Source organism: Sceloporus undulatus, chromosome 5 (assembly GCF_019175285.1).
Source record: "Sceloporus undulatus isolate JIND9_A2432 ecotype Alabama chromosome 5, SceUnd_v1.1, whole genome shotgun sequence".
NCBI lineage: Eukaryota > Metazoa > Chordata > Lepidosauria > Squamata > Phrynosomatidae > Sceloporus > Sceloporus undulatus.
The window spans coordinates 67,010,342-67,024,614 of NC_056526.1; the positions used below are offsets into that span (position 1 = coordinate 67,010,342).

Here is a 14,273-nt window from a genome sequence, read left to right on the forward strand (position 1 = left end):
AAGTGCATCAGGCTTTCAGACACGCATGCTTCCCTGACTTTTTACCGACATTTTACCAGCGCTTACCCCACAGTAAGCGCTAGTATGAAAATGAGTCAACTATATGGCTGGTCCCTCCCCACTGCAATGCACTGCTCAAAAAAGTGGTTTATACCAATCTAACAGCCTACATTGTCACCAAGAGGATCCCAGACATAGGCTGAATCTGCAGTGCAGAAATATTCCACTTTGACACTGTTTTAACTGCCATGGCTCAGTGTTATGGAATCGTAGTTTGTAGTGGCACACTACAAACAATTCCATAGCATTGAGCCATGGCAGTAAAGAGGTGTCAGACCAGATTATTTCTGCAGTGCAGATGGAGCCTTACTCTCCGCTTCTTTCAGTTGAGTTTAGGAAAACATTTGTGAACGTCATATAAATAAAACCCATCCAAATGAAATGTGTTCCTTAATTCCATAACTGCAAGATCTTTGAAGAACCCAACAGATCTGAAATAAGGATTGATGGGTCAACAGCAATCACCTGAAGCACATCAGCATTGCCCAGTGTGGCTTCACTAATTTGCTGCATGTAACCATTGGGCCCATTATTTCCGAGACAGTCAGAGGAAGGAATATTTGGTATAGACAAGGAATAATGTATAGACGAGTACACCCTGTCTGTAGTAATCATGATAACAAGCTGATGCTACTGGAGCTATTTGATTATTCATGGAGATCCAGTGAACCTGAAATGTACTCTGCATTAGGTGGGCCTGAATGCCTCGGCATGCTGTCTCTCTTCCTGATAAATATCTATCCTCACAAGGCTTTTTCATCACACCTTAGTTTCTAAGACAATCTAACAGTGGCAGGGAAGAAAACAAATTAAACCTTGGTTGTGTTAAGTAACTATTAATGCATCTTGCTTCCTCATTTCCACTAACTCAATTTACCCCCTGGACTTTCTTTATTATCTACCAAGGGGCACCTGTTTTAAGACAATTTTACCCCTATTATTTTCCCCCCCAGATTACACATTTAATGTACTCCATTGGGTTGTTATCTCTGTGTAGCTGTGCAGAATCTGGCACTGAAATGTCATCCCCCCCCTTCCCGGTTTCTGCTGTCTCTCCTTGCTGTTTGTATTGAGCAGGACTAATATTTTCTGTCAGCCACAGAGTTTGTTGCACTCATCCTCTGTTGCAATGAACGGTTGTCATATTTCAACATGTTCCATTTTGATTGAGCAGAACTGGTCTTGCTCAACGTCTTGCCTCTTGCAAATGACTTCTCTGTGCTCCACTTCCCTGGTGAGTGACAAGAGTACCGCGGTTTCATAGGTAGTAGCAGATGGTAGTTCTTTTTACTCGGGTGGTGATTCCACTATAGCTTTTAGTATGAACTTTAAAAGAGCTTGGTTTTCAACCATTTGTGTGAATAGGGTTCATTAGGGTTAAACTTCAGATTAAAACTCAGAATAGATTCACCACCCCACTGACATGGAAGCCAGCACCTGTCACTGATAGCAGTCTGAAAACTAGTCATTCTTCCTAATGGTGAAGTTGTTTCCCTTTGCCTTCTACCACCTGCGGTCCTGCAGTTTCGGGGCAGCAGATAAAGCAGTGGCTTTGCTTATGATCATTTCAGGCCCTTGATGTGAATAGAATACGACAGCTTCCCGCAGTTGTCCATAATTTAAAGCCAAACTTGATTTACTTATCCATACACTCCAGTCTAGCTCAAGGCAGTTCACTGCTTATTCTTGCATGGGATTTGTATATAGGAGATGACTGAGGACTTTTCCTGGAGGGGCTTATGCTAATTACATTTGTAAGCCTTGCATTCTAAAACGATACTTTGAAGACTGACAGCAACAAAGCAAATGAAACTTAGCCCCGTTGTTTTGGACACCGTGTTTCTGACTGTCTCTGAGAGAATTCTCATATTATTAATCTTTATACTCCCCATCCTAAAATGTTATCTATAAATAAACTTCTTTTTTGCAAGTTCATGGAACATCTGCAAAAGCAGGTGCCTTACCACTCATTTGTTTCTGCAAATGTACATAATGCTATAGACATGAGCTAGACAGTAACCAAAGGAACAAGTGCCTTCATTTCCTAAAACAACTGTGGTTTTCTACATATTATTTATTTTTAAAAAGATTACTGCCACAGCTACTGACTCCTTTGATTAAATATGCAAATAGCCTGTGATAGTTGAGTACAGCGACTGGTAATAATTACAGTTTTGCTACCAAGTGTTTTATATAGATGAACTCTCACTATATATGTAGATTAAAAGATCAGTAAACATGAGCATGGATTCAAGATATCTGAAACTAATATGAAAATATAATCTGTGAGGCTTTTCTCTTGAGTAACCCCAAAAGTGTAATCATATTGCTGCACAAATGAAGTGTGTTCTGACATCGTGAATGTTAGCAAATTAATGATGGTTTTGTTGTTAGGTTACATTCAGGACATGATAAGGAATATATACAATGAAGAATTTTGGGACTTGTCGACATGAGCCAAAATAATAACTGCTAGTAAATGGAGAAGTGTGGATACATCCTTCTATTTAACGTCTGGGATACTGCAGGAAACAACAAAATATATTCACACAAGTGGAGGGACAAAGCAACAGTGGCTTTTGGCCTATAAGCTCTCATCAGCCTTAGCCAATATATACAATGGTGAAACACTGTGAGAGTTGTAATCCAAAACAACTGCAGAATCTACAATTGCCTGTCCATAAGATAGAAGGAAGAAAGTGATGGAATCTTTCTATGAGACTTGGTTACCACTTATGAGCTTTTGCAATGAAGATATCAAATACAGTTGGCCCTCCTTATCCACTGATATTTTTATCCACAGATTTAAGTGTCCATTGCTTGAAAATATTCTGAAAAAGCACAAATTCCAAATAGCAAACCTTGATTTTCCATTTTATAGAAGAGACACCATTTTGTTATGCCATTGGATTGAATGGGACTTGAGCATCCACAGATTTTCTTATCTACAGGGGATCCTGGAACCAAACACCAGTGGATAACAAGGGACCATTGTACTATATTTGATCTGTTGAACATTTTATACAAGTCACAGAGGGCTTTACTGCACAAGCCTCATTCTCACAGCAATCACATTAGTAAAATAAAAAAGGGAACATGCTTTCAGAGTAGCCATCATCCCAACTTTTCTCCATAGTGTAAATGGGGCTGCTGACCCCATCACACTCTCTCCTGACATTCCATTAACTTTGCCTCCCTGTCTTATGTGACTTTCAGGTGTTTTTTTTAATGTTAATTGAAATTTTAATTGTTATTTTCTCCACTTTTTTCATGCTATTCCAGAGCTCTGGTACTATGACTTACTGTGAGTTTAAGTTTAAAAAATAGAGGGGGGAAATCATGCAACTGCACCAGCAGCAATGTGTGGCATCTGGGGGCTTGCACAATTGCAAGTTCATTGACAGGTTTCCCCAGTCAATGAAGAGGGATGGACTGGGGACAAAGCAGCTAAGGGCCACAGGTGGCATCATGCAATAAGTATCACCAAAGCCGCATTTTTCCTGGTGTAATTGTAGTTTAAAAGCCACGTGTAATAATCTCCTTAAGAGAGAGAGAAAGAGACTAGTTATGTCCAAGCAGAATATATTAAACAAGCAAACTTGAAGGTGAGTTATGTGCCACTCAGAAGCTTGCTTCCAACATTTGAAACATTAGTAAAATAAAACACTTTGCCTTCTCTGCTCTTTATTTCATCATGCAATGAGTGACACTATTGATTTTGGCAGCAATCCTATACACGCTTACCTGGGAAGTCTTTATTGAATTCTGTGGAGCTTCCTTCTAAGAAGGTATCTAAAGGGTTGCACTGTTTAACAGGTAAACATACTCTAAGTCTAGATAAGATAAGCTATAACTTCCTTTCCCTTGTGTCAATCTTACCCTCTACTGGTAGTTTAACCCTGTTATTTCAATTTAGTAGACTTAAATTGGGTAATGATATAAAAATGATATTTTTCTAAAAAAATCTCAATCTTTCTCCCACCCCAGGCATTGAATTTTAAGCTCCTTTTTCAATCACTATATACCTAGAGGAAGTGATTACTGTATGATGAACACAGCTTATCATTCTTTCTACTATTATTTCTTAAGTATTTAGATTTTCTCAGTGCAAGAGGACAGCAAGTGATCGCCTGTGATTAGCCTGGAAATTGACAAAGAACTGTACTGTAAGTACTGTGGCTTTTTAGCAGTTCAGAATTTTGTTCACTGACTCACATTTATATTTAAAGCTCCTGCAGAGTACTGTAAATGACAGGATTTGCCACATTTGGAGATGCTGGGCAGAAATGACACCACGTACTTTCAACCACAGTGCTGTGGTAGTTTAAGAGAACTGTATTTCCTTCTTTTCAGCCTCGGCAAGTTTGCACTGCAAAATTATAGGTGGACCACATAGCATCACAACTTCCCAAAAGCTACTGCTACAAGACTCAACCACACTCATCTTGTATTTGGGTTAGTAAATGGAATGGTATGGATTTGGTTGTGAAGTAATTGTTGATTCCGAACATCACTGTTGCATTAGGTCAGGGCTAGGGAAAATAAATTCCTCCAAATGTTACTGGACTGCAGTGCCCATTCAACCTAGTCAGCATTGCCAGCGGTGATGAATGCTGGGAGTTATTCCTCTATTCCACTTTTCAGCTGGTTTTAAAATGTCACAGTTTCTCACTCCTTCTCCCACTTTCCCCCTTTATCCTTAGCTTACTTCAGTTGCTGGAAACTGGGTTCAAAGTCTTGTCCTTCCCAGTAGGCTCAGGCAAAAACAAACTGACTTTTCTTAATAATAATAATAATAATAATAATAATAATAATTATTATTATTATTATTATTATTATTTGTATCCTGCCTCTCCCTGTATTGGATCAATACAAAAAAAAATGTTTTGTCACCTTGAGCTTGGCCACATGTCTCCAGGGTTTCATCTGTAAAGTGTTGGAAGGTATGCTGTTTCTCTGTTGCTTTTACTGTGTGTGACATTGCTACTCTCTGAACTCTCCCTTTGGACAATGCTCACAACTAGGGTATATCCACACTGCAGAAGTAAAACTGTTTGACACCACTTTAACTGCTATGACTCTATCCTACAGAATCCTAGGATTTGTAGTTTGGTGAGGTGCCAGACCTTTCTGATATGCCAGGATGAACACCTCACCAAACTACAACTCTCAGGATTCTATAAGGTAGATTCATGGCAGTTAAAGTGGTGTCAAACTGCTTTATATCTGCAGTATGAAAGAGCTGTTAGACTGCTTTTCCAAGTTTGACATCAGATTGGGTTTACCCAGCTATCTAGGGCAGCCTATAACTTTCAGCTTGAAGGAGAAAGTTCAGAGGCAGGAGTCTATAACTCTGGACAGTCTGTGATATTAATTGGCAGACAGTATTCTTTAATATTTAATATTTTCCATATCCTCCATTTAGCCTTTTGGGATCTAACAGAAACTGAGGATGTTAATGTCTTCTCCCTGCAAGGTATATTGAACTGAATTACAGCTAAGTTTTGTTTTCCTGTATACTAGCATCCAACAAATATACTTCTGCCACAAACCCCCAAACACTTTATCTGTTCATATTGTACACATCACTAGTTACAAACAATTGAAACCAGTGTAATTGCCCTACTATATGAAGATAGACACCTCTAGCAATGGGCTTCTAACATACGGTTTTTGAGAAGAAATAGTTCTAACCATTAACAAGCTGCCTTTTAATCATTTATCTGTCAGAAAGTTCCTAGCCCCAGGCTATTAGCAGCTGCCTCATATCTCCTATAACTCCACTGGCAGCTGTTTGTATTAGCTAGTTTTCTGCACATCACTTTTTATTGTGAGCTATAAGGCATCGGGGAGTGTGAAGAAACTAAAACTATAATCATTGTGTTTGCTTTGTGATAGTTCCCTTGTCAGTAATGTCAGCTAGAAGAGTACTGAACTCACAAAATAGGATCTATGTTGCCATCCTTCTTCATTGCTGGTTAAATGATTGCTTGAAATTTATTTAAGGATCTCGGTATCTAAACTGATAACCCACTTGGACACGTTTTCTCAGCTCATAAACGGGGGGAAGAGGTTGGTGAAATCTTCCCTTAGGAAAAAGACTCTATTGGGGCAGTTTCATTAGATCTTTTTTGGCCAGACAGAGCATGGTATTTGCAGGTTATCAAGATATCCTGCTGCCTGAAGCATAGCACCAAATGATGCCTATCTAGTCCCAAAGCCAAGGTGCATATTGCCATTAGCATGTCAAGCTAATTTGGGAAGCTCAGGTAGAAGATATCACATATGTCTCTACTTTCGTGGCAGTAAAAATATAATCATTATAAATTAACCAGTCAACAATTTGCTGTCCTTTCCTAACATAACCAATAACTGAAGTCGAACATAACCTGCTTGGTTATAATGGTGGGGCTGGTCCTTAGCATAATCAGATAGTGGAGAGAGCATCTATATCTAAGTTATGAGCAATTCTTTGCTGCTAAAACTAGATGAAATAATGGCTTAAATTAAAATATATATATTTTAATTACCTCTCTTTTCAACCAGGAGAAAAAATTACACTTAATATATTAACTGCATCATTGCTTGGAAGCCACATTTATTTCCATTCATACCCACCCATATCTGTTCAAAAGTAAGTTATTATTATTATTTAGGACTTTCAATATATCATTTTATTAGTTTGCCAAAATCTAAATCAACTACACAGAGCTGGTATCAGCATTAGCAGAGCTTAGAACAGTTACTTTCTGGATTACTACTACACAAGTTCCTGAGGCAACCTAGGTACTATTATGCTTGGTTTGAGGTTTGAGTGTTTGCAGTCCCAAAAAAGTAATTTCCAAGCTATAGTGACATCTACCTCAGAAATATACACCACCAGTGTAGATATGGCTACTTTTTTGAAATGTTGAATGTTTTATTTATTTTACCTCTTCTGTTTTGGCATTCCAGCAGCATATTTACTAACCCTCTAATTTGATCTGAGAATTAGTTTAGTCTAAGAGATATCAAGTAGCGTAGGATCACCCAGTGAGACCTCCAAGCTGGGCCAAGACATTTTGTTGACTGAGATGAAGGAAAGATGGCATTTTGAGAAACCAACCACATTGATTCTTGACTCTTACAGTTGGCACTTGGTATCTATGGGGGTTTGTTTTCAGGACACGCACAAACCTGGTGGATACCAAAATCCATGGATACTCAAGTCCCATTATATACAATTGGGTAGTAAAATGGTGTCCTTAGTAAAATGGCAAAACAAGGTTTGCGTTTTGGATTTAAATATATATATATATTTAAAACTGTCGATAAGTGAATCTTTGCATGGAGAATTGGTGGATTCTTCAATACTGGTGAAGGTACACCATGGTCTACCATGCCCGAGGATAGCAGTCTAGCTTGAAAGGCACAGGGTACATAGTACACACATCTCCATCCTCTAATCGTAGTCAGCAGCCAGAATACTCAGCCAAAAATGCTAAGAAGATGCTGCAACCATTCAACATTTACCACTTGAGGCAGTTTTTCTCAGCTGGTTTAATGACCTCCTTTGCTGATTTTTGAACCCAAGTTTCCCTAAGTCTAGGCTTGTCCTTTGTAGGCTCTCCTTGTGTAATCATGCAATTGCCAAGTCAAAAGCTCTCTTTATAATCTCTCTAGCCTAGTAAAAGAAAGAATTGATTAGACACTTGCATCCAGACGTCTGTTCCATCCTCATTTTACAGTCAGCCATCCTTATTCATAGATTCTTTATCCACAGATTCATGGCTTAAAAATATTTTTAAAAATTCCAAAAAGCAAGCTTTGATTGCTTTTTGGACACCATTTTACTACCCCACTGTATATGATGGGACTTGAGCATCCATGGATTTTGGTATCCATGGGACCCTGGAACCAAACCCCAGCGGATACCAAGGATCCACTGTACTAGAGTTGTGGCTTAGGCTAGAAGCCCTATGGATTCAGTCCTTAATGTGTGCTTTGCTCATCCATGACACTCCACAACAAACAAACTAAAAACCACAGAAGTTTTGTACACTAAGATCTTCACCTTATAGCCCCAACATGGAACATACAGACTATTTATGAGTAAGACCTCAGTTATTAGTGGGAGAAAGCTAGAGACTTCTTTTCTGGACCTAGTTGAGATAAGAATAGATCTCTGAAGATGGACCACTATGGACCAAGAAATTACATGCACTCATTGCCACCAATGAAGTTTTCTATCTAACCCAGTAGGTGGCAGCAACGCAATCTCCTGAACACCATCCATCCATGAGGATCACATTTATTTATCTCTAAGCAACAAAGCCACCATGGGTGAAAGGGCACAGCTGAAGATGCTAACAGGAGAGCGCTATAAATATCCTTCTGCAACAGTGTCAGAGCCGCACTCTTAGGAATTTATAAATGAAGCAGTCTTCTTTATTTTTTACTGTTGAAATTGGGGCAGCCATGTGCCATTTTAATAACCAGATCACAATGAATAGGGACTCTGTTCTACTCTTTCCACTTTACCTGCAGCACCATTAAATTACAGTCCCACTGAACTAGTCTTGAGTTGACCCAGCCAGTTGACCCAACTATGACCGCACCCTCTGTGTATATTGTTTAAATGAATCATCCATCCATCAGCTTTTATAAAAGGTATGCAGATTGTCAGCCACCTGTGCCTTCCTTTCCCTGGTTCTCTTATTCTTTGGCCACTTGTACCCCTTTAGATATGTCAGAATATAATTCCCTTTACCCCTTGCCAGCACAGCATTGGCTATATTGGATGGGGATGTTGTAACACTGCATAAGTTACAACTGGATACATTGACCAGGACTGTATCCGCACTACAGGTATAATCCAGTTTGATGCCACTTTAATTGCCATGGCGCAAAGCTATGGCATTCTGGGAATTGTCGTTTGTTGTGGCACCAGAGATGTCTGCTAGAGAAGGCTAAACATCTCACAGTACTACAGTTCCCAGAATTCCAGCATTGAGTTTATGGCTATGGTGTCAAACTGGATTATTTCCCCAGTGCGGATGCAGCCTGGGAGAAGCCAGAACAGTTGTTTTAACCCACACATTTTGTACTTTGCTTTTTCTGTGCTTTCAAAAAGTGATACGTTCTAAACAAATACAAGTAAATAAATGTCTGTGGCCTGAATTCTATTGGTAATCTCAGCTAAATGAATTAATTGTTGAATTAAGTTTCAGCAGGTGTGTAACTCAAATTGATTAGATGAGTCTACTGTAGTTGGTACTACCAATAGGACTGAGGACAGTGTTTTTACCTCCTAACAAGACTCTGCCTAAACTACTAACACAAGTTAGCTCTTGTAAATTTCAAAAATTCAGAAATACGATCCATAAATCTTCAGGATACACTTCCTACCATTCATACCAGAAGGCATGTGATCTTATAACTAGAAGGGACTGTTGGTGTTGTGTATCTTCAAGTTGTTTCCGACTTATGGCATCACTCTCATTGTTCAGACGAGGTTTGCCATTGCCTTCCCTTGAGGATGAGAACATGTGACTTGCCCAAGATCACCCATTTGGTTTCACGGCCAAACTAGGATTTGAATCCTGGTCTCCAGAGTTGTAGTCCAGTGCTCAAACCACTACGTCATTACTCAGTAGCAAGTCCTAAATATGAGATCATCCTGCCGTAGTTTTATTTTTTCAGTAACATCTGTCTTCGAAAGAATCAAAATGAAGGATTTGGAGAAGATGTGATGATGGACTCCTTCTGGGAAAACATTCAGTCAAATGTTCTGTTTCCCTTCAAAAACGGGTCATAGATTCCCCTGATGTATATTGACATGATGCAAAATAAATGCAGCACAGATGAAACTTCAGCAGATCATGAAAAAATGCTGCATCAACAAGACTGTCTATCTTGAGAGAAAGAGCGGGGGGAAAGTCTCCACATTAATAATTCAGTGTAGCTTCTTCACAGTCTGCCATTAAAAATATGCAGTGCCAAACCAGTGCTTAGAAAAGTTACATTTTTGGATTGCAACTCCCTACAAGTGAGATACTCAGACAGTTGTTCTGGCTGGAAAATATAGGGAATTTTTGCCCAAAGATAACATTTCCTAACTCTGTACCAGATGTGGTCTGTTGCACCAGTGCATTGGTATGAAGAGGCTAAATTTAGACTGGCAACCCTAAATATTCCTCTTCTCAACTACTGTTAAATAACAGCATAAGATATATTCACTTCACAATCCTATACACATATGCTGAGAAGTCAACCACATTAAGTTCAAGGGATTTAATCGCCTGGTGAATTACAACCTAAATGTGCAAAGTCTAAACAGTGAGTATATTTGGAGACATATTTGCTGTAGCCACTTTATCAGTTTAGTAGTGTGACAAAAGTCATTGAATGAGTCAGACTAACACTTTCCTTCCTTTGCTACTCAGGACAGATGTCACAAAGATATTTTTTACTCAGCCCAGTCCCAGAGCTCATGAAAAGTTACACTCCCAGAGTGAAAGAAAGTGAAAGGGAAGATAAGAGGGTTAAGGGATGAAGGAGTGGGTTGAAGATAGGAGAGAATAGTGAGAAGAAGAAGGATAAATAGATAAGGGAAGGGAAAGAGTAAGTGGATAAAAGGAATGGGAGAAGGAGAAAGTATTTAGAAAGGATGAAAAGGAAAGAGTAAAGTAAGAGGGGATACAAGATGGATAAGATACAAAGGTAGAAAGATTGAGAGATAGTAGAAGAGAAAGGAATGGATGTGAAATAAGATAAGATAGGAAATGATAATATATATATATATATATATATATAGAGAGAGAGAGAGAGAGAGAGAGTCAATCAACTATTGAAGATGAAATGAGGTATAATTGATATTGGCAACGATGTGATATTAAGAAAATATAATTGACATTTTTATGGTTGAATTGATATAGATATGATGTGGGTTTTTAAATAATATTTTATTGATGTCTATGCTTGTGTGTTTGTGTATTTGTTGAAATTCTGAATAAAGATTATTATAAAAGAAAAAGAAAATGAAAGTTACAACCCCAGAATCCCCAGCCAACATGACCAGTAACTGTACTTGCTGGAGGATTCTGGTAATTGCCCAAAAAGTAACTGTCTCAAACTCTAGTTTTCAAAGAAGTAGCCATGTGAGTCTCTTGCTGCATAAAAAGTAATAATAAATGCTAATGAATAAGCATATTTACACAGTTATGGGAGTGAGATAGAATATAATAGGATCCAGAAAGATGCAAGTCATGACCCTTGTCCTAAATTTTCAAAAGGCTGCATAATGTGATCCAAGCCTTTCAGATCTTTACTGTGATCAGTTAGTGTTGATGTGTGAAAGCAATAAATCTGCTTACCAAAAGTCCGTTTCCATGGTTTCAAAACTCTTTCTGAGAAGATTCCTTTCGTTACATGTGCAATAGTGAGGACTCTTGTACTAATACATGTAGTTGGCACACTCTGTACTACAGCTCCCAACTGGCTACACTGGTTAGTGCTTACAGGATTATTATCCAGCCTCATTTGATGAGCCACATATATCCTCCATCCCTGGAAGGAGGACAAAAAGTATGAGTTGCACAGATCAAAAGGCCTTCATAACCTGTCCTCTACATACAATGCAGTTTTATGATCATTCTGCTTTAATAATCCACATTAAATATGAGAGTTCATTCTGTTTTTTTCCCTTGTGGACCAAATCTAAGATTAAATGTAAATTTAAAATTCTTTACTTCTGACTTGCCATGACCCAGGCAGAGATAATATCTGGCTAGATGTCAGTATTTGTCTCATCATTTGGGAATGTTAGGCTTAGAGTGAATAATAGCTCAAATTCCATGCTAGTTGGTGTGTGAGCCATCATACACATATTAGCATGTTAACAATGGTTAAGTGGTCTCTGTACTGTACTTGGAATGATTCACTGATCTCATGTTATGTAGCGTGCTTTTAACTGTATGACAAAGCTACTAGAATCATGTGTATACAGTGGTAAGAAAACTTAGTCTAAGGAAATATATGCTACCTGTAAAAGGAAGTGGCATCTTTGAATCTGAAATAATCACCACATGTTGAAGATCATTACTAATGTTATACAGTATCATTCAGTTTCCAATTATATGGTAATGTTTATGTATTTTCTCTCCAGTGTATCAACAGTTAGTTACAGACTATTTGTATTCAGGGTTGCTCAGAATATGTCCCACCAGGTAAATTTGCACAGGAAAGCAGCCTTAAACTCTGTTCAGAAGTTTGTAGTTGTCCTTAAGTAGTTGTCTGTATGCAACCACAAATGCTTAACTGTGTCAAATTAATACACACCACCAATGTAGATATGACTATATGGGCTGCAGATACCAGAGACTGTAGGACTAGTTGTTGGTATGTGGTTGCTAGTTATGTCACTAATGTGAAAATACAAAGAAGGTGAGCTGAAGGGAATAACAAAGAAAGGGAATTAAGAATGTGTTGGTTTTATTGATACATTAATTAATATTTCTACAGCACTTAAGAACATATGCTTAATGGCTTGCAATCTTAGTACTTGGATGATCACTTCTTTTTACAGGCATCTCTCTGGATCTGCAGATCTTTCTCTGAGACCTTTTTGGGTAACCCCTACTAAGCAAAGTACCACAGGTAAGTTGCAAGTGAAAAGGCATTTTCATTGGGAGCAATCTGGTTGTGTAGCATGACCTTGCCGAAGGAATTGACCTGTCTCCTAGCTTTATGTCTTTTCAGTGCCACACAAAGATGTTTGAATTTCCCCAACCCCTTTTCAGTGTTGTTAAGGCCTTTAATGCTGTTTTAGCTCTGTGGATTAAAAGAAATATGTTGTTTTCTTTGATCTGCTTTTTATCTTATTCATTGTTTGAGTGCTACGTTTTATCCATTTATATTTTATTGTGTTGGTTGTCATATTTTCATTTTATGTCTGTAAGATATCAAGATGACTTCCTTTGCTATAAGGCAGCCTTTAGATAATGACATTTATGAAGATTTGAAGCATTTTAAAATTCCTAGCTTTTAATATGCACAGCACAACCTCAGAAGTCAGCTTGATTTCTAATAACTAAAGAAATGCAAAGGAAAAAGTATTTACATCTTCTGTTTATGACTGTTTTGGAATCTTGACATGATCCCTTCCAGTATATTATGTGCATTTAAGTGAAGTACACTATAAAATTTATTTCCTGCCCAACTTGCTTCTTATGAGGAATAATTACAGGCCTAAGTTAGGCACTAGTCACTGGAATGGTGCTTTAATAGTCACACACCCCAAAGAGCCTAGAGTAAGCAGAATATTTTATGCAGTGCACAAAACAACACACATGATTTGGATAGAGCTACATTATGTTCACTCTCTCACAGGTATATTTTCACTCTCTCTGGGCTTCAGAGCTTCCTAGTAATCACTGAGTTCAGATGTCAGCGGCAATGGTAGCAGACTTGCTCTCTTCATTTCTGAATCTTTTTTGTGGGAATATCTCAAAATAAACTTGTTTGCTAACCAAATTGTCATTGGCTCTTTGGCATCTTCTTGTGGCCCTGCTTTACTTCTGTAGCGTTTTGGAGCTTCATATCTTCTCCCCACTGCTTTCTGATCCCTAGAGGTCTTGTGGGGTAACGTCTCCTCTGCCATCATCCCAAAGGTATAGCCTTGCAGCACTCAAATTTATTTTTGTATCCACTGAACATTTCTTGTCTAGCTGTAAACCTTTCTTTGCCTCTTGTGACTCAGATTCATATGCAGGGTTTGATCATAGCCCATCCAAGGGACCCTTCTCCCTATACCATCTCCATAGGTTCTTTATATCTATATCCCTGCAAGTGCTTTTGGACCTCTCAGAAGCATTCAGCACCATCAACCATGATATCTTTCCAGAATGCCTGAAGAGTTTGGGAATCAGGGGCACTATGCTTCAAGGTTTTCAGTCCTGTCTCCCAAGTAGATTACAAGATGGTCATGACTGGGTTAGCAGCAGCTCAAAAAACAAGTTGTTAAATAAATGACATCCCATAAGGTGCCATTTTATCCCCATTGCTGTTTCTACATGAAACCACTGGGACAGATCATCTGGAGGTATGGGACAGAGTGTTGTCAGTATGCTGATGACACCCAAAAATACTTCTCCGTGCCTGGAGGAGGTAATGGTCTGGATGAGGAAAAACAAACCTAGTCTGAATCTGGACAAAACAGAGGTGCATACTGTCAA

General features: G+C 38.5%; 1 long non-coding RNA gene across 1 annotated transcript in view; it reads left to right on the forward strand.

Annotated features, from left to right (window-relative positions):
- The first annotated feature begins 1,214 nt into the window (after positions 1-1,214).
- LOC121930401 overlaps positions 1,215-14,273 on the forward strand; it is a 60,586-nt gene continuing 47,527 nt past the window's right edge. Inside the window, exons 1-2 of the long non-coding RNA XR_006103932.1 lie at positions 1,215-1,294; positions 12,626-12,696. This is a non-coding gene — a long non-coding RNA (uncharacterized LOC121930401). The remainder of the gene's footprint in view (positions 1,295-12,625; positions 12,697-14,273) is intronic.